Raw genomic sequence first — 21039 nt, 5'->3', positions numbered from 1 at the left:
AGCCTTCCCTGATGCCCAGGCTTTGCTCTCACAGCCCCTCTGTAACCCCTGTCAAAGCACCCTGAACTTCCCACAGCGCTTTGAAGTTTCCTGTGTCTGTCTCCCCAAGTAGACTACAAGCGCCCTAAAGGCAAGAACTGGGTCTTCGTTTCCTCTGTTTCTGTAGGGACTGCACAGGCTCTGGCCCGGTGGCACTCACACATCAGCTCTGTGAGGATGGGGACTTTGTCTGTTGTGTGTATCTATGTATTCCAAGTGGTCCATAGACATGCCATAAATCTTTACTGAGTGAATGAATAGATGGATGGATGGATGGATGGATGGGTGCTAAACTGTCCTGAGTCGAATTCTATTACTGAGAGCTCCATGAGCTTGGGTGAGATACTTAACTGTTCCGAGCCCCCCTTTCCTTCTCTCTAGATGGCGATGTCAATAGTTCTGTTCTCGAAGGTCCCCAGGAGGATTGGGGTGAAGCGATGCACGTGAGGGCGCCTAACACATGTCAGACGCAGAACCCGAGCTGGTGCATGTGAATCTAAGTCTGACCCCGAGGGCCGGGGACAAATTCCCTGTGGGCCTTAAAGTCGTCCATCAGAGTTCAGAGTCCTCTCTCACCCTCCCTGTGTGGGCCACGGGACAAAGGATCACAGATCTGTGCTCTTTCTCCTCGGCTGGGGGCCAGTGACCTCTGGGGGTCACCTCTGACCACTGGGTCAGTGGATCTATTGTGCAGGGGCTGTTGATGGCCGGGCAGCTCCATCGAGTCCCCAGAGGCCAGCTGGTCCGTGCAGCCATGGTCACGGTCCCCAGTGCCTGAATGGCTCTTTCTTTAAATAGAGGCAGACTCTTCGGCAGGCACAGGCGGCTCCTAACACACCCAGCTGTCTGACTGCTCTCTCAGGTCTCTTTGGGTCCTAAAATTCTAGAAAGAAGGCAGCATGGAGATGGAATCCTACAGACCTGGGCCCCAGGGCTGTCTGCCCCCACTTCTGGCTGTGTGACACTGGGCAAGTAACTTCCTATCTCTGAGCCTCAGTCCCCACATCCGTGAAACGGGGAAACAAGACCTATCCGGTGGGGCTGTCATGGGGAGCAGAGACAATGGACATGATTGTCCTGGGAAAGTGTCACTCACTGAAGAGTTACATAAACATCAAGTATATAATATAATACAAAAATATAAGGTGTGATAGTTATATAATTATGAAGATGATGACTAAGATGGCTGTATTTCAATGGACTGACTACCCACGTAGACTGTCAGGAAAAAGAAAGAAGCCTTGTGCACGTGTGGTTGTGTCTGTGTGCGTGTGTCTGTGCATTTATATATAGATAGACATAGATGGTATATAAATATATGCTTCTATTATATAAGAGAAAATGACATCACAGGGAAATGCCTGTATATTACTGAGCACGTTTGTATAAATGAGGGAACAAAGACATTTGGAATGCCGGCTCAGTGGCACAATGCTGCCTACACACAGGCCAGTGTCTTTCTGTTGCTAATACACAAAGAAAGGGCTCCTGGACACGGCCAGCTCTGCAGCTCTGGCTCATCTGTACCAAACTCCCCACGTTCTCGCTGCTGCCACCATGCTGGGCTTTGCCTGTCCCTCACACACCAGGACCAATCTCCCTGTCACAGGCCTTCACAACACTGCTGATTTCTCTTTCAAGGTACTTGTCACGACGGCTATTTTACATTTATTTGTAACTGTCTGTTTACTTGTCTCCTCCACCAGGCTTCACTGTTAGCTGCAGTAAGGGCAGAGGCCCCACCTGATTTTGCTTCCCACTTTATCCCCAGCACCCACTGGAGCATGTGGTACAGTGTAGATGCTTGACTGGATGCATGGATGAATGGATGGATGGATGGACGGATGGATGGATGGATGGATGGATGGATGGATGGATGATGGATGGTCAGATGAATAACCAGGTGGGTGGATGGATGGTCAGATGGATGATCGACTGGATGGATGAATGGATGGATGGATGAATATTACAGACTTGCCCTTGAGGATCTCACTATCCATTTGGAGTCACAAGTCTAGACCCAGGAAATGGCGAGTAGTAACTCAGGGCACTTTGTGATCAAGTGTCCTGCACCTCGCGATGGAAGGACCTGTTCCTATGAGAGGAATGGAGGAAAGGAAGGACCTTTGTGGCTGGCAAGGGTAGAGGAAGGCCCATGATCACCTCCTTGAAGAACAGTCCCTATATAAATCAGGAGACACATTCTCAAAAGACCCAAGGACGACTTCTTTCAATTGTCAACAGCCTCTCAATGTCTGTGCTGAAAGTCAGTACTGCATTGTTTCAGTTCCTCAAGTCTTATTAGCCTCTCCTTGGGCCCAGCTCTGTGCCAGGGTCTGAGGACACAGACATACCAGAGCATCCTTGTCTGAGAGCCCCAGAGTCTGGGAGACAGATCTGTAAACATGGCACAACCAGGCAGAACCCAGCAGAGGGGTGTAAGCCCAGAGAAGGAGCAACACGGTCTAACCGCTTTGGTCGGGGAAGGTGGTGGGACAGAGTCGGGGAGGAGGTGCTGTTGAAACTGATGCCTGAAGGCTCGTCAGGAGGGTATCCTGGTGGAGACAGAAGCACGGGCAAAGCAGAGGACCAGGTGAGAGCTGGTGGCTTCCTGGTCTGAGTGTCCACTGCTCGCGGGAAGCTGAGAGATGAGGCCGGGAGGTTCCGTGGCCCCACTGGGCTAGGCCAAGGCCTTAGGCTTTATTCTGAAGGTGATGGGGAGCTCTTGATGGCTTTTAAGCAGTGAGGAGACCTGGTCAAAATTAAGACAGAGTGGAAGAGGGGAAAGATGAGGTGGTTGGAGACCACGGCAGTTTTGAAAGTGGTGTGGGTCTAAATAGAGGCCACAGAAGAGGAGTTCAAAGGAGGGAGGCCCCGAAAACCTTAAGCAGGACACTTCATTTGTTCTTCTCTAAAAGTGGAGGGGAAGCATGTAAAGATTTATTATCCTACTGTCCAGAGCAACCCATAGGAGAGGGGGGCGGGTGACTGTCATTTCTGCTCCAAGGAACCCAGGAAATCTGATTTCCCCCTGCCCCCCAGTAAATAGCACACTTGGCAGTGCTGTCTGTCCTTGGATTCTCCAGTCCCCCAGACGCAGAAAGGAAGAGCAGGGGGTGCAGAGCACAGGGCTGGGCTCCTGCAGAGAGGCGGGGAGGAGAGGCACTCGATGGGCAGGCAAGGGGATTGGGGTGGGGGAAGGAAAGAATGCGGAAAAATGAGGATTGTAACCCTTGGCAAGAGCCAAAGGAAGAGGAAAAGCAGGAAATGTAGAGGATGCAAATGGATGCAGGAGGAAGATTTCGGAGGGAACGCATTTGCCAGGAGAGTTTGAGAGAAATGACCTAGGGTTACACAATAGGTTACTTGGTACAGATGGGTTAGAGCATGCGCATAGCTTTATCTCCTAAAACATTTTTTTAAGGGGAGACTCTAGGCTAGAATCATAAATGCACGCCTACAGGACAGGGCAGGTCATAGAACATGCTCAAAACACAGAAGCTCCAGTATGACAGCAAACTGCAGATGACACCAGACTCTTGTGTCCAGGAGACAATAGAGAGGGGCAGAGACTGTGGCTCACTGGACAGCACAGAGCTTGCCAGAGGGAGCAGCAACAGCTCAGCTCCACCTGCTTGTTGCCATGTAGGAATACAGGTCCAGGGTGGCTATGTTTTCTGATTTTTCAAAAAAACTCAGAAGTTTGGATTTTTATATGAAGCCTGGTGATTTGTAAATACAGAGACTAGTTCAGATATTTTTTAAAACATGGTGCAGCCTGCCCTGTGCAATCAAGCAAAATCCATCCAGCTGTGGGACACCCATGTGCCCCTCTGCTGGAGGCCAGCCTTACGATCAACTGAGAATGCACAACGTGTGGGCCCTGCGGCCTCTGCGAGTGTCCGCGGCTCTCCCAGAGGAGGTCTGGAGCGAGGACTGGGCTGGGAGTCAGGTGGCACTCACTCCTGAGTTCTCCCTCTAATGTGGACCCTTGGGCAAAAGCTTCAGTCTCTCCAGGCCTCAGTTTACCCCACCTACATGATGACGGGAAGATGTCTAAGAGCTCTTCCAGCTGAATTCTCTTCTCCTTTTTCAACTTCCCCAAATCACTACTACCTTCCACTGAGTGAGGCCCTGCTATGTGCCAGGCCCTGTGCTCTCTCGCCCAAGGTCACATGGCTGTGAAGACAGCAAAGGCTGGCTTCCAACCCAGATCTGTCTGACTCCAAAGGCCACTGCTTAAGCTCTCTGTTCCGCTGTCTCCAGTGAAAGCCAATCGCTAAATAATTTAGGTCGTGCCCATGGGAAGGGGACATGTTCAGTTGACTTTAATGCTGTTACCTGACTTCTGGAAGACCCACACAGCTATGTTGGTAGCTCGCGGGCCAGCACAGACTTTTGAGGATCCTCTCCAACTTTGCAAAACGCAGGGGACTAGAGGACTTAGCAAAAGGCCAGAGGAAGGAACCATCCCAAGCGCACTGGGGGGCTCAGAAGGCTTCCAACAGCTCCGCGCAGGCCCTGCGGTGTCAGAGGGAGCCCCTGGGAGAGCACTCACCTGGAGAGAAAAGAGAGTTGAGGTGCGTGAGCATGCCGTGAGGACATGCTCACAGAGGGCAGGGAGGACCCTTAATGCCTCTCATAGCGGTTCCCTCACCCCACTGTGGGGACTGCGGACAGAAGCTGGACGGCGTACTTAATTAAAATGCTTCCTCTCAAATCTCTTTTTCTTCAGTTATTTCCAATGTCACCACTTTCTACTCAGTTATTGAAGTCGGAAACCTGGATAGTCCCCTATCTCTTCTTTTCTCTCAAGCTCCAAATTCAACCCATGGCCGAATTCTGTGACTCTCCCTGAGCTGTCCATGAATGTTAGTGTCCCTCTGTGTGCACGGCCTCCCCACCGGCCCCTGCCGCTGGTCTCCACATTCTCTCTTGCTCCTTTCCAACCTATTCTTGACGCAGCGGCTGGAGAGATGTTGATAAAATGCAGATCTGGCCTTGTCACTCCTCTGCTTAAAAACCTGTTGGTGGCTCCCCAGGGCACCATTAATAAAACCCAGGGGTCTCTTCTTGACCTACAATCCCTCTGTCATCCGGCGCTCACTCACCATCCTCCAGCCCCCATGGCCTATTTTCAGTTCTTCAGATGTGTCGAGTTCTTTCTGGCTTTGGGGTCTACAGACCTGGACTTGAATCCCCTGTAAACTTGGGTAAGTGGGTGCGCCCCTTTGACCCTCGCTCTGCTCATCTCTGAAATGGGTGTAACTGTGTGGTTGATTTCAAGGCTGAAACAACACGACACCTGCGGAACACTCTTCCTTGAAACCTACAACCCCACGGAAAAGGGAGGAGAGCGAGGGGTCAGTTTAGTCTGCTAACAATTTACCTGCATCCTCTATTTTAAGTGAGTTGTATAATCAAGTATCAACTATTTTCACATTTTTTTTTTTATTACAACGTCTATCTGCCTTACTTTGAATTTTGTGTTGCTCCCTCTGCTTTTCTTTATACTTTCACGACCTACCTGTGGGTTCCTAACCATGTGTAGCTGGTTTTGCCTGGCTGGGCTGGCATGTGACCAGCATCCTGCTACACGTGTGCTGTGACGTCGGCCTTCACCAGCAGCAGGGTTTGGGGTTAGCCCGAGCCCAGGCGCACGGCAGGTGCTTCGTTTCCACTGCTGCGTTGTGCTCTGTGGGAGGAGTACAGCCCGGTTTTCTCACACATTCTCCCCTCTGTAGACGTGTGGGCTGTTCCTGTTTCTGCTCTTGTGGAGAGTATCGCTGAGCACATGCGTGTGCGTGTCTCCTGGCACGCACGTGCAGGGGTTCCTGGAGGGGACACCGCTGGGAGCACAATGTGGATCCCAGGAGCAAAAGCAGAGGAAGGGCAGAGAGGAGGGAAGCGACCATTCAGCAAGGGCGTATTCTCGCTCCACTCTGGGTCCCCTCTCTGTTCTGGTTGTCTTCCAGCGAATGTAATACTAACGATGATGACAGCGGTCATAGCAACAACCATGAGTCAGCATTTACAGCAGCGATTCTTAACAGGGGGACATTCTGCCCCTGTTAGCAATGTCTGGAGACATTTTTTGCAGTTACAACTGGGAAGGGCGTGCTCCCGGCGTCCAGTGGGTGGAGGCCACGGACGCTGCTAAACATCCCACACTCCATAGGACAGCCGCAACCACACACCCGCCCCAGAGCATTACCCAGCCGAGAATGTGAATACCCCCAAGGCTGAGAAAACCTGGCTTATAGCGTGCTCACCATGAGACGGGAGCTGTGCGAGGTGTTCTGTCTGCATTGCCTGATCTAGTTCTCACACTGTTCTGTGACCTAGGTATTATTACACCCACTTGACAGATGAAGAAACAGAGGCTCAGTGTGGTGAAGTGACTTGCTAGAGGTCACAGCTATGGAGCGGCAGAGGAAGCATTTGAAGTCTGTCCTGCTTGACTCCACTACCCAAAATCGTCTCGCTTGCCCTTCTCTCCCTGTCCTTGTGATTGAGTGCCAGTGGGTCAGCTGTCTTCGTGTGTAGCAGCAGAGGTGGGTCTAACACAAACCACATGCCAAAGACTTGTGTGAGCTGAGGAGGTCATGGTGTAATCTTGGTCCCTCCCAGGAACCTGTGGGATGGTGTGGAGGTTCCCTCAGACTCCCCTGCCCTGAGCTCCTTGGGGGACTGGGGATGAGGTATCTTCCTCCTGCACGCAGACACCTGGCTCAGGCCCGGCTCCTGGCGTCCTCTGTGAGCTGGGGAGCTGGCAGCGGAACAGACAAGTGGGAGGTGGACTCTGCTATGTCCGATGGGACATCCCCAAGCCAGGGGTGGGCTGCTCTTTCTTACAGCTGGGAGTAGATATTTGCATCCTGTGTGCCTGTGTGTGAGAGAGGAGGGAGGGAGGGAGAGAGAGAGAGAGAGAATCTTCACCTATGTGTGTTCTTACCTGTATGTGTCATAGTGGATCCATGGATGTGCGTGTCAGTGTGAGAGCGTGCTGTGTGTCTCTGCAAATAGATGTCTTTCTTTGTGCCCGGGGGGACTTTCTCTATCCATTTGCCCATGTTTGACTATCCAGGCAGACGCGTCTGCACGCACGTTTGTCTCTGACTGTGTTAATGCTGCATGTCCGTGTGTTACATGTATCTGTAGGCGACTGTGAGTGTGTCTGTGTGTCTGAAATGAGTCTGCGCACGTGTGTGCACACACATGAAGGTGTGTTGGTGCATTCTCATGTGCACCTATTTTTGTGGGGAGTGTGTGTGTGTATCTATATCCACAGCTCTGAGTCAGTGTGTCTGCATGCAAATGTACACCTGTGGCCATGTAGGCCGTGTGACTGTGTGTGTAGATGGAAGTGAGTGTGCACAGTGATTGCTGTGTGTGTGTGTGTGAGAGACTCCAGGATGTAACCAACACAGATGAAGCTGCAAACGCTGCTCTTCATTTGTTCCTTGCAGCCTCCGAGGGTCCCAACACCTTCCCTCTCCTGAGGTCAGAAGCGGCAACACGGGGAGAGGAGACGGACCCAGGCCCCCCCGGCTCCCGTGGTGCCTCCTTTCAGGGACCCAGGTCCTCGGCCTCGCTCCCTGGCAGCCAGTCACTGAGCTAAACATTTACGGAGGCCCGGGGCCATGTTTGCTTAAAGCTCGGGGTCACTGCGGACCTGCAGCTCAGGTCCCAGTGGTTTCCCTTCTGCACGCTGAGGAGAGCAGGTGCCGGCTCACAAGTTACCTGGGGTTGCAATTTTCTTTCTCAAATGAGCTGGCTTAATCCAGTTTGCTTCTCCTCAAGAAAAGCTTGACCTTGGCAATGCATTCACTGCCCTTTTCTTTTAAAGCAATGCGTCCTAGACTCCAGTATTTTTGCTAAATCTGTATACCTCGGATAACTGATATTTAGTTAGGATTTTTCCTTAAATTGATCTGCTTTTAAAAATGTAAAAACCTACTTCAGCTTTGTTCAAAGCAGTTAGTAATCAAGGGTTAGATATGCTGGTTATAAATTTATATATTTTAAAATTTATTTAGTGCATATTAGAATGAAAAGCTTTGATCCCTACACTCGTTAACCTCCTCTCGCTTCCAAAGCGCCCTCTTGCCTTCTGCTTTAGAGGTAGCCATCTGTGTTAGAAATCGGACTTCCAGACAAGTTGCTCAAGAAGACACCTTCGGCGTAAGAATGGGCAGGTCTGGTGACCCTGCCTCAGTTACTGGGAGGCAGGTTTCCACGTCTCCACATGGAAAATGCTTTGTTTCCTGGGCTACAGCAGCCTGGGTATGTGGTGCTGGAGGGCAGCTTCGAAGGAGCCCCTGAGGACTCTCTGCCTCCTCCTCCTCAGTCACGATCCTCTCTGGGGACCCAGCAGCTCAGTGCGTCATTGCCTTGGTGATCCTGAGCAGGGTCACAGGCACAGAATTCCTCTTTCTGCAGGTGGAGAGGATAGAAGGGGAGGGGAGGGGAGGGGAGGGAAGAGGAGGGGGACAGATGCCCAGACAGATGGGCTTGGCTGCCAGCTCTGCCCAGCCTAATGAATTTCCCTCCCCGGCCCTCAGGCGGGTCAGTAAATGAGACCAGCTACAGCATCTGGGATGATTCCAGGACGAGACTAATAAATCAGGCCTAGAATGAACGCTGCTTCTCTGGAGCTGGAGGGAGGCAGGCCAGGCAGAGGGAAAGCTGGGGGCGTCCAGGAAGCCCTACGGCAGCCAGCCTTCGGGGGATGCTGCAAGGGGCCCCTTTCTGAGAAGAGTCAGTGGTCTTGGGGGCCCTGACTGCAGGGCTGTGTCCCCGGAGCCGATTGGTGAATGGGGTGAGTTCTCCCAGTGGCCTGACTTACTGACCCCTGGATCTCAGCACAGGAACACCCTCCCCATGTCACTTCACTTGTGCCTACAAATCCACTGTCTCCAGGAAGGCATTGTTCCTCTTCAGGGACGTCTTTTTGTACCCCGAGGGCCCTCAGGGTCCCTGAACTTCCCCCTTAGCCCACCCACCACACACAGGCTGTGGTTTCTCTGCTCCTCTTCTGGAACGCAAACTCGTGGCGGGAGGGACGGCTGCAGCCCTCCAGGCCGCTGCAGGGCCTGGCACTAGCAGGTGTTCTCAATATTAGTTGAATGAAAGAAAGAGTGGAGCAAAGCCAGAGGTGGCAAGGGTTATTAATTCCCCGAGGGAGCAAACCAAATCCATCCCTGGACAGAGGAGGTTGGAAGAAGTTTGCCATTCTGGCAACCATGGACCCTGGGGATGCTCAGGTGCTCACGGCTGGCCCCACAACAGCTGGGAATGGGACTTGGGCCACGTATTCACCTTCCTGATCCTCCAGCTTCCCACCGAAAGGGCAGAACATCTGGGCTGGATGAATCAAATCGGGTAAGCTGTTCGGAAATGCTTTGACAAGCCTGGAGTTCTTCATACCTGCCAGCTGTGAAATCACCGTCCCAAGCTGGAGGAGACGCGAGAGAAATCTCCTTCAACTTCCTTCTACAGATAAGCAGGCTCAGTCCAGCTAAGGCAGTGAACTTGCCCTCGCTCAGACAACCGGTGAGCTGGGCACAGCACTGATAGCCCAGATTCTGCAACCAAGCGGCCCGGGCCAGAACCTGGCTTGTGACTCAGTGGCGGTGGGCCAGCAGGTGAGTCACTTCCCGTCTCCAAGCCCCCACTGTCTTGTCTGTAAGATGAGGATCCAAACTACCTACCTCACGGTGTGGCCCAGAGAATGAAACGAGCTATTCATAGAACCACATTTTTATTGATTGCCTACGACGAGCCAGGCACTGCAGAATTGGCACTGAAATAGTCAACGAAGCAGGGAAAGGCCCTGCCTTCAGGAAGGATATTTTCTAGAGCAAAGGAATAAACAACAGAGAAGATTTTGTTAAAAGTAGAATCTTGAGCATTTTAGTGCTGATAAGTGCTAAGGAGGCCAACAAGCTGGGGGGGGTGTGCACATGCGGGTGTACACATGCATGTGTGTAAGAGGGTGGGGTTTGCAGGGGCAGGTGGGCGGCTGGGGATGGCCTCCTGGAGAAGGTCTTTCAACCAAAGCCTGCTAGCACAGGGCTGGCACAAGACTGTGTTCAGCAACAGTGCTATTAATGTCGCTAAAGAGGCAGCTCCACCTCCTCCTGGCTTCGGTTCGGGATCAAAGCCTGTTTCTGTTCCTGCCATGCGTTCTGCCTCCCCCAGCCCACCATCCATCTGCTAACTTCCTCCTGCCCTCTTGACTTTGCACGTTCTGAGGTACGCATCCTTCCCAGGGAGAGTCAGCCGTCCCGTGAGGAGGCGCGTGTGGGTGTGAGTGTGGGTGATGACACCGACAGTTTTGAATCTTCCTGTGCCTGTGCATCCAATGTGGGAGAGTGTTTTTGTGTGCGTATGAGTGGCAGTGTGAGGTCCAGAGGCCAGTGGAAGAATGTATTCTGTGACATGTGACTTTGCGTCTATAAATGGGAGCGTGCCTGGCAGAGGTGGGTGGGCGTGTGTCTGTGTGTGCGTGCACGCAAGTGTGCATGGTGTGGCTGTGTGCCTTAGTGCACACGCACAGCCGGCATCCTGGAGCAGACCTGGTTGGGAGAAGCTTCTCTGCGGGTGGGTTTCTGATGACAACAGGAGGGCTCTGAGCTCAGCCATGAATTCTGGGTTTCGCCCAGGCCCAGCCTCGTGAGGCTCAGGCCAGGGATGGGAAGCCAAACCTTTGGGGGGGTTGTGGAGCACAAGCATAGGCTGGCCCCTGTGTAGGCAGCATTTCCATGGAGAAATCCCCAGGAGAAGAAGGCACCAGTGGCACCAAACCGTGCATTCACAGGAGACTCCCACCCCCCAGCCTCACGCGTATGTCCTTGGGGACACAAGCCAGGTTGTGTCAACCTTCAAATATCTCTCTGAGAATCTATTACCGCTTGATTCTTGAGTCGAACATCTTATCTTGCACATCCTAATCTCCCCCTCATTTCCCATTCAAAAACTTGTAGGGAAGGTCTCTGATTGGTCTGGATTGAACCAATCAAAACTGTTCTTGAGGGAGGAGGGTACCATGACTGGCCCAGTTTAGGCCAGTCAACAGAGGTTGGGGAGCAGGGTCATGTAAGTCTTGGCCTCTCCAGATAGAGGCTCCTGGTGGAAGTCGGGGCAGAGTATTCCCAGGAAATAGGAGTGGCTCTGGGCAGGTAGGATCACGATTATTGACTACACCCATCTTCCGCTCAGATGCTTGAATTTTCTTCAGAGCTTTATTTGATTAGACCCATAAGGTGTTTTAGCCTCCAGAGGCCCCTATTAAAACTCCTATTAAAGCCTTCACACTGAAGTTGAAATTAGCTGCCAAGGATCTGAAATCCTGTGGGAATAGGATAAGACCAGATGCCTATGGGGTGGCTTTATGATTTGGCTCCAGGACCTGCCAATGCATGCATAAAACATAAAGAGAAACAGCTTGGGAAAAACACAGGCTTTGGAGTCAAGCAGAGCTGGGATCGAATCACCCTGTGGAGCTGGCTGTGTGGCTTTGGGCAAGTTACCTCACCTCTCTGAGCCCTTGTAAAACCAGGAAATGAAAGCAGCAGGGCTGTTATGAGGCCTTCGGGATGAGGTCAGTCACCTCCTCCACAGCTTATAGATGCCCGTTGAACAGGTGCAGCTTGGTGCTTTCTGTAAGTCAGCCCGGTTCTTCCTGATCCTCTGGTGACCACATCACACATCTTGTGAGCTGTCTGACCCTAACCAGAAAATGAGGCCGCCCATCCTCCTGGCCAAGTGAGCACCTCACTTTCCTGATTTCTCACGAGCTTAGAGGCAGTGGGGAGAAATGGAACAGGCACAAGCTTTGAAGTCGGGCAGAACCAAACTTGAATCCCACCACTGCCACCAACTCGATGTTCGACATGGCTAGTCACTTCTCCTCTCTCGTCTGATCTGTAAAAGGTAGGTAGTTCTTCCCTCCAAAGCTGCATGTGAGGATTAAGCGCAGTAACACATGACTGCCCAGCACACGGTGCCACTGACTTTAAAAAACAATATTACATACCCACTATTCACTCAATTATTTGGCAAGTATTTGTGAAATGCCTCCCGTGTGCCAGGAATTCCACTAGGTGCTCACAGCCATGCACAAAACAGACCGAGCGTCTCTCACCAGCACGCAGTCTAGCATATGTGATGGAGACAGACAATAAACCAGTAGATGAAAAAATATCTGATGGCAGGTGGGGGCACATTCTTTGAGGAAAAACCAAGGTGTGTTCAGAGCCAGCAACGGGGTGGGGATGTGGAGCAGAGGAGCATGTGGAGCGGTGTGGGTTCAAGTACCACGTGCCCGTTGTGTGAACTGCCAGGCGTGCGGAGATGGAGAGACCCAGTTCCTTCCTTGTGGAACCAGCACGCCACTGGGGAGACAGAGAGAAAGCAGACGGTGGAACTGGAAGCGGAACAGAAGGGTGCAGAGGGAGATGGGGCTCAGAGGAGCTCACTGCAGTGCTTAGTGAGTCCTGGCTCGGTCCCCAGCGTCCCTTCTCCCCTGGGAGGGAACTAACCCTTCTCATAATCCACGTGGGATTCAGAAATCCCCTGAATGCTCCAGGCCCCCAGGCTTTCTTTGGATGCCTGTGGGAGTGAGATGGTAACCTCCCTCCTGCTCCCGCCAGCCTCCTCCTCCTCCTCCTCCAGTGCCCCCCGCAGAGGCGGGAGGGCTTCCCACTCAGTGAGTTCAGAGTCAGAGCTGGTTCTAATCTGGGCTCAGTGCCTCCTGGCTGCGTGACCTTGGGCAGGGCCCTGCACTTGGTTGAACCTTATGGTCCTCATCTGGGCTATGGGGCTAATAACAGCACAGAGCAATAGAGTATTTCTAGAACTCCTCTCCCAGGGTCCAACCAACAAGAGTCGCCAGTCCACTGCCCTCCTCCTTCTCTTTCTCCTCTTCCTCTTCCTCTGTCTTTGGGTTCCCTGCCACCTGGCAAACAGGTCTGTGTTCCTGGACAGACAGGAGAGGGACATTGGGGCAGGAGAGGGTGTGGCATTTTGAGTCAGAATACAAAGTGATGTTTTGACTTTGTCATTCAGCTGTGTGACATGGGCCGCACCCTTGCTCTCTCTGTCCCTTAACTTCCTCATCTGTCAGTCACTTGGAATAATGACCCCCCACCTCCCAGGCAGGTGGTGAGGGTCATTGAATACAAGGCAGATAAAGGGCCTGGAACATCTCAGAGGCCTGATAAGCGGCAGCTGCTGTCTTTCATTTCTAGGCCTCAGCGCTTCATCTTAGAATGAGTAACATGTATTCAGCACTCACTCTGTGCCAGCTTTAAATGTGTTATTCAACCCTGCGTGGTTGGTATTTTCATTATCTACTTTATATTTGAGGGAACTGAGCCAGTGGAGGTTAAGTAATTGGCCCAAAGTCCCCAAAGTTGGTAAGTGACAGCTTCCACCTTCTGCCCAGCATCTGGTCCTGGGTGGGTCTGGCCATCTATGCGCCGTAGAGCTCTCTGCCTCTCGTTTGTCAAATCCCTGATTGCTATCGTTCCAGGCATAGACTGCTTCATTCCGCAGCCTCTGTGCTATGAAAAGACAATGCGCTGCAGGCCCAGAGGAGGGGCCAGTCCTGCCCCATCCCAGCGCACTCTTTGAATTCTCTGCAGATTGTGTGTTGCTCCCACTGTGGGAGCCTCCCTGCCCTCAAGGAGCTCAGAATCTGGTGGCAGAACTTCACAGGGTGGCCGAGCCGAGGCGAGCGGGCTCTGAAGTGCAGCGGCCTGGATCTGAAACTCAGCCCCAGCACCTAGGAGCTGAGTGCCTTTGCATAGGTCTCTGAGCCTCAGTTTCCTCATCTGCAAAATGAGGATAATACTAGTGCCACCCCGAGGGTTGTTGGGGCGGGAGTGACCACGTGTAAAGCACGTAGCAGAGCGCTTGGCCCGTGGGGAGCGCCCAGTGATGGGAGCTCTTAGGGCAGGAAGAGCCGGGACGCCGTCCTCACATACAGGGCAGAAGGGGACATGGCTCTGAGACCAGGCAGCTATAATAGGCAGTGCAGGAGGCTTATTAAACACCTATTAAGTGCCTCATGCTCAGCAATTACAATCCCATCTGAGCTTTACAGGAACTCTGTGGGGTGGCAATTACTACCCACTAGTTACAGAGAAGAAACCTCGGCTTAGAGATGCGCAGTCATCGCCCAGGTCACGCAGTGGGGTGGGAGGGGGCTCAGCTCATTTCCCTGCGCCCGTGTCCCCCGAGCCCAGGGGGTCTCGGAACTGAGCCTCTGCTCCCTGGCAGACTTGCGTGGCGTTGCCGGCCAAGCCTCTTTCCTTTCTCTTGCTGACTTCTTGTCTGTCGCTTCCCAGGGCTGGTGCCCCGGGATCCATTGCAGGCTTCTGCTCTTCCTCCTTGGGGAGCCCGTCTACACTCAGAGCTTCCTACAGGACCCTGTTTTATTTCAGGTTCCGGTTCCTCAGGGTGTCTGCCCATTTCCCCCTAGATGCCCAACAACTAGGCACAATCCAGCAGGCTTGCATTAGGCATTCATCATTATGCACCGGAACCTTCTCCTCCTTCCTGTCCCATCCGTGGGCCGCTCCCATTCGTATTCCCCAGGGCCCCAGCCTCACTCTTTAGCTGCCTAACTCGACCTCTACCTCCTGCCCTCCCCAACATCTGCGGCCAATTCCCGCAGGCCGTGTCTAGTATGCTCTGGGAGTCAGCCCCACTGGACCCAGCCTGGCCTGCCCTATACTCAGCGTGGCTCTTATTTAAAGCCATCTGCTCTTCTGGTCGACATTCCAGTGTCTCAAATCTCTGAAAACAAGAAAGATCCTCATCAAACACCACCTTCTCTTTACCATGTTCCTTCTTTAAACACTCAGTGATTCCTGACCCTTACAGAAAACATGAATTCATTTTTCTCCTATTTATTCAAGAAGTGGCTAATGAAAAGCTATGGTTAGTCAGGGTTCTCCAGAGAAAGAGAACCAATAGGAGGTATATAAAGAGAGAAGGAGATTGATTATAAGGTATTGCCCCACACGACTATGGAGGCTGAGAAGCCCAAAATTGGCAGTGTGGACTGCAGACTGGAGACCAGGAGAGCCGACGGTGCAGATAAATCTAAAGGTGGTCTTCCAGAGAATTCCTGCTTGCTGAGAGGCCAGCCTTCGGCTGATTGGATGAGGCCCAACCATGTTATGGAGGACAATTTTTTTTTACTTAAAGTTCACTGAATTAAATGTTAGTCTCATCGTAAAAACACCTTCCCAAGGTGACATATAAAATTAACCATCACATCTATTATCTGCCAGTGCTCTGCTCCATGCTAGGGAGAATACCCAAGAAAAAAGTGAGATTCCTGCCATCCAAGAGCTCAAAGTTCATGAAGAGATCACCCCGATTCTGCTGTTAGTCGCACCCCGGCCTTCCGGCTTGTTGCGTGCTCTATCTCACCTCTGCACTCGTGTTTTCCGAGGAGGAAAGTGAGCCCTGATGCTCTTCCCCACACCTGCCTCTCTCTCTCCTGTTCCTGGCATTCTGTTGCCCTGAGGGGAGTTCTCTCTTCCCAGCTCTTTTCCCACTTTTTCGGGGAACTGCTCCTCCTGCTCCTCCCACACTATCTGAGAATCCTGCCCCGCTCCAGACCGGGAGTGACCACGTGACCCAGGGCAGGCCAATCAGAGACCTACCCTGGGAGTTTGGGGATGAATACCAGTGTAAGGGGTGGAGAGTCCTTCTTTGTGGTAAAGCTGAGATCTGCGAGCTTGGGGCCCGACAGTAGACCTGGCTCCAGCCTCCTAGGGCAGAGCAAGGTCGATGGAGCTAGAGAAGCGACAATGAGAGACGAAGACAGAATGTCCTGCTGAGATTCCAGAGCTGATTCCAGGTGCCCCTGAGGCCCAGGCTCGCCTCTGCCTCTCCCATCTTTGGTGACATGAGCCAATAACACACCTCCCTCCCCCTCATCTCTTTGTCTTACTCTAGCGCTCTCAAATGGGATGAGTTTGCTCCTGCAAGGGATGTTTTGGCAATGTCTGCAGATATTTTTGGTTGTCAGAATTCAGGGGATGCTGGTGGCATCTAATGGGTAGAGACCCAGGCTGTTGTAAACATCCCACGATGCACAGGATAGTCCCCCCACAGCAAAGACTAATCAGGCCCCAAATGTCAATGGAAATTGGGAAACCCTGGGGCAGCAGACTTCCCACCAGGACCGTCCCCGCTGCTCAAACCACTGCCATGGCCACAGTCCTGGGCTGCATTCCCAGCTCTGAAGTGTGTGGGCTGGATGACTTGAGGGAAAGCTTCCCACGGCCCAGCCTCCACCCCAGTATCAGAACTGCAGGGTCCAGTCTGACAGCCACGTGTGCCTGCTGAGCACTGACTGAGATGTGCTCGTCCAAACTGAGACATGCTCTAGGGATCAAAGGCACCCGGATTTCCAAGACCTAGCAAGAAAAGAGACTATAAAATGTCTTGTTAACAATCTGTATATTGATTACACGTTGAAATAATATTTTATGTGTACTGGATTCAATGGAATACATTATTAAAATTAATTTTACCTGTTTCTTCCTACTTTTACTAGTGTGGCTACCAGAAGCATTAAAACTAATTATGTGGCTGACTATCAAATGACAAGGAGAGACCGGGACCCTGATGAGGTGGAGAAGATGATGGACATGGGGCCATCTTCCTGATGCCGGGTGCCTAGAGCTGACGGACCTTCTGGAATCTGAATCTCCAGAATCTACTGAAGACTTCCCTTCCACGAAGTCCTCTCCAGGCTGGGTTCCAGGTGCTTCCATCCCTCTGATAACTGGATCCCATCCTTCTTCTCAGCTCCTCATTCCAGCCTCGAGCCCAGAGGCTGACAGTAGCCCTCAGTGAGTGTGATCCCAATGGAAACAGTAATCCCATTCTGCGCATCTCAGCACGGGGGAGGCTCAGTAATGTTTCTTTCGCTCGGGCCTGAGTTTGGGTTGATCTCGTGTCTCCTGGCTGCATTCTCAGTTAACCAGAAAGGAAGGAAGGAGACATGACCACTCTCCTTTTTCAGCTCCCGCGGCTCCCTGGTGTCATCTCCTGACCATGGCTGTCACTTTCCAAACGTGTTTTCTGTGGCTCTGCTGTTGTTATAGAAAATTCAGGGGTGAATGGGAAGTTGATGTTGCCTGGTTGCCATGGCAATGCCAGCTGCCGCTGCCCCCGCAGCAAGGGGCTGACAAGCTGTGATTTGAGCCTCTGAGAACCAAACACCCAGGCCCTTCCTGGCCTCTTTCTGCGTCAGCCTCCTCAACACCACTGCCAGTTTCTTCGGGGCTGCTCATCCCACATTAATTTGCTGGTACAATGACACGAGCCCCTCGAGGTGGAAGCGGAGGCTGCCGTTGCCCTTGCCCACCACCCCCAAGGTGGTGAAGACCTACTATGTGCCATTTAAAGAGTCATTAGTGAGTTCAATTCCTCTACCAGCCTTCACGATGTTGAGAGAGAGCCTCGTCCTGCAGGCCTGTTTCTCTGGCTGCTGTCACGGGAAGTTCCTGTTTTGGAAAGAGGTGTTTGGCGCTAATGTGACAACCTCTTTGCTGATTCCTGGATGATGAAAGAAAATTGCTTGAGTCTGAATGGATGGTGTTCCTAAAAAAGACTGAAAGGCAAGGAGCTGGGGCGTCTTCAGGGCTTCCGTACCTCCAGGGGGCCCTGAGTAAGCGCTCAGGGAAAGGGTCCAATTAAATGGCTGTTGGACACTCCAGGGGGCCTTTGATCTTCTCCACAACCCTGTGAATTAGACACTATCATTATCCCCATTGTATAGATGAGGAAACTGAGGCCTGGTGAGGCCAAAGAAGCCACCCAAGATGACACGGCTGGCAGGCAGCAGAGCCAGGAGTCAAAGCGGGACATCTTTTTCCAGAGCCCAAGGTCTCACACAACTTTGCATCCATATTATGAACAGACGTGAGGGGCGGCAATTATAACCCCCAATTTACATATGAGGAAACTGAGGCTCCCAGAGGTGAGATCAGATGCCCAAGGTCATACTAAGAAGTTGCAAAGCTAGGATTTGAAACTCAGTCAATTGCATTCCAAACTCTGCTCACCCTACGGGGTCACTGGACCATGTGGAAGAGCATCTCGGACACAGGCAGGTGCTGGCCAGCCGTGACTGGGCATTTCATAAGCAGGAAGCTGGGCCCTAAACACACCCAGAAAGTGCTGTGAAGCGTCCTGCCGGCCTGGGAGCCCTGGACTTCAGCCAGAGCTTGGGGCTCACTCGGGGATCTGGGCCCACAGCCCCGGAAGGCCCTGCCCGTGGAGAACCGGGAGCAGGCGGTGCTGCCGAGTAGGGCGCGGGACTTAGCTGTGAGGCTGGCTGCTGCTGGCTCTCACGTGGCCCAGCACTTGCTCACCGAGGTTAGTCAGAGCTCCTCGGCCCACGCAGAGGCAGCCATGCCACTGACGGCCGAAACCTCTTCCAAACAGGCCCCAGAGCCCCGAGGAAACCTGGCTCTCTTCATAAAGAGCCACCTGGACCTTCCAAGGAGAAGACCCACGTGCACGGGGTTTTCTGAGGATGTCAGAGGGAGGCCATCTGAGCTGTCGCCTGGTGTGGGGGGTGAGGAGTGGTTTCTTTCCCTAGGGGTTTACACCCCAAAGGAAGCAAGGGAAGAAAGCAAAGAAAGAATGGCAAAATACTAGAGTGTCCAGTCTGTAAGCCTGGTGTCCCAGACCTGTCTGCCTCCTGGTGTCACCCTGTGCTTTACGGTCCAAAATGATGCCTGGGGTTCCTGTCCTGCACATCCTGGGGGTTCCCAGCAGGCCCGTGACCAAGCCGTCTCCACTTCCTGCTTCCCGGCCGTTCCCTCCCGTTCCTCACCGTCTGTCTCAGCTCCAGAGTGGACTCGCCTCTTCTTCATCCCTCTGGGAAGGAAGCAGGCTTTCGGATTCACCCAGACCCGAGTTTAAACCCCATTCCGCCATTCTTTGGTTCTGAACTTTGAGCAATTTGCTTCACTTCTGGCAGCCTTCATGCTCCTTGTGTGAGATGGAGGAGCTACACCTCCTTCTCCAGGAGGTGGGGGAGGGAGGAGTGGGTGTTACCTGCGAGAGTGGAGGTGAAAGTCCCTGGCGAGCAGCTGGCCCACGGCCGGTATTCAGCACGGTTCTTTCCCACCTTCTCATCACCTGCTTCGGGCCCCACGCGTGTGTGGCCTGGAGCCAGCTAGACGCAGAGCTGGGGGCCCCGCCATGCCCTCCTGCAGGCCCGGATGCTGAGTGCACCTCTCTACCCTAGAGCCACTCGTCCCAGCCAGCTGCGTCTCTCATTACAGAGCCGGCCTATAGTTAGACGCTGCCTGGGTGCGGGTCAGCACCCCCGCCTCCCCCGCTCTTGGGGCCCCTTTGCTGGCTGATAGGGCCTCCTCTCTGTGTGGGGACATCCTTGGAAGTGGGGCAGTGTCGACTCTTCCCCTGGCCCTCCTTAACTTGAGGTCAGCTGAGACAGGTCGTGTGTGGCATGGATGGATGAAGAGAGGCGTTGAGGAAGAGGCTCCTTCCGTACCAGGGCCAAGACGTCAGAGCTGACAGGGAGGGCAAGGAGAGGGTCGTAGAAGAGAACTCTGAAACGTCCTCCACCGAGCCGCTAGGCCGCCTCCTTACAGATTCTGGAACGAGTTATGCTTCTTTGGGGTTCCCCAGCATGCCTCTTCTTGTCCTGACATCTCAGCCTGGGCTGGAGGAGGAGGGTACCAGAGTCAGGCAGGCTTGATCTGAATTCTGGCTCTGCCTCTTACCAGCTGTGTGACCTTTGGCAAGTGACTTCACTGTTCTGAGTCTCAAATTCTCCATCCATAAAATGAGGAAAATGATGCTTCCGCAGCTTGTTGTGAAGATTAAATGGATGCAAACATGTGGACACACATCACTCTAAACAATGAGTGGTGGCTATGATTGTTTTGAGCTTGAGTCCATCCTCCGTCCTCCCTAAACAGGCCTTCCATATGGCTGTGCTTTGCACATGCACGGCCCTCTACCCAGAACACCAGTCTCCCATGTGACTTGCTTAGCAAACTCATATTGATCCTCCAAGGCCCAGTCAAGTGTCACCTCCTCTGTGAAGCCTTCCCTGACTCCCCAAGCAGTTAGTTACTTTATCTGTACTCCAACAACAATTTGTGTATGCTTTTGACACAATCCCATCACGTTGTGTGGCAACTGCCATAACTGCCCCCCTTCTGTCCTGCCCCCCACTGTGCCCTGACCTTTTGGCTAGGATGTGCGCTCATGGAATACAGGGTCTCTACTCGTTCTTCCTGGTAATTCAGAGTGAGTACCTCGCAATTCCTTAGTCAGTTGAATGAATGACTGTGGAACAAAGAAATGATGGATGGATGATTACAGAAAAGGGCACAGGAGACATTAATGAAAGAAAAACACAGAGAGGTCAGAGAAAACCTTGCTCCTTCACCGCATTCTGCTTGACTCGCTCCCAGGAGGGGCTAGGAGTTCAGGAACGGAAGGAAGAATATACTCTGCGTAAGAGAGACCACTGAGGATGGAGGATCGTAGCCAGAAAAAGAGACGAAGGCTGGATTCTAGACCCATCTGCCCCGGAGACCTGCAGAGCGACCTCAGGCCAGTCTCTTAGCTTTTCTCTGCCCTGGGCTGGGAGAAGAAACCCACGATCTGGAGAATGTGGAGGCCCAGATGAGGACGCCACTCCGCAGGCGAAGGACAGAAGGCGGGGACTGGGTCATGGCTGCCATCCTCTGGAGAAGGCCGTGCTCCTTGACTTGTGACAGTAGGGACTGGTGATGGGTGCCCAGCCCCACCAGGCAGAGAGAATGGCCTTGACCACAGTCACGGTGATCTGTGAGCCGGACACTTTCCGGGAAAGCCCCTGGGTCAGGAGACGGCCCGGCTCCTTGAGGCAACTCCACACCCTTCCTTACGGACAGGAGCCTGCCTGTGCCCTGGTCTCATGGAGCACGTGCCCCCGGTCCA

Source organism: Equus asinus, chromosome 9, assembly GCF_041296235.1.
Source record: "Equus asinus isolate D_3611 breed Donkey chromosome 9, EquAss-T2T_v2, whole genome shotgun sequence".
Lineage (NCBI taxonomy): Eukaryota > Metazoa > Chordata > Mammalia > Perissodactyla > Equidae > Equus > Equus asinus.
The sequence above is the reverse complement of the archived record's forward strand: the minus strand, read 5'-3'. Positions refer to the sequence as shown.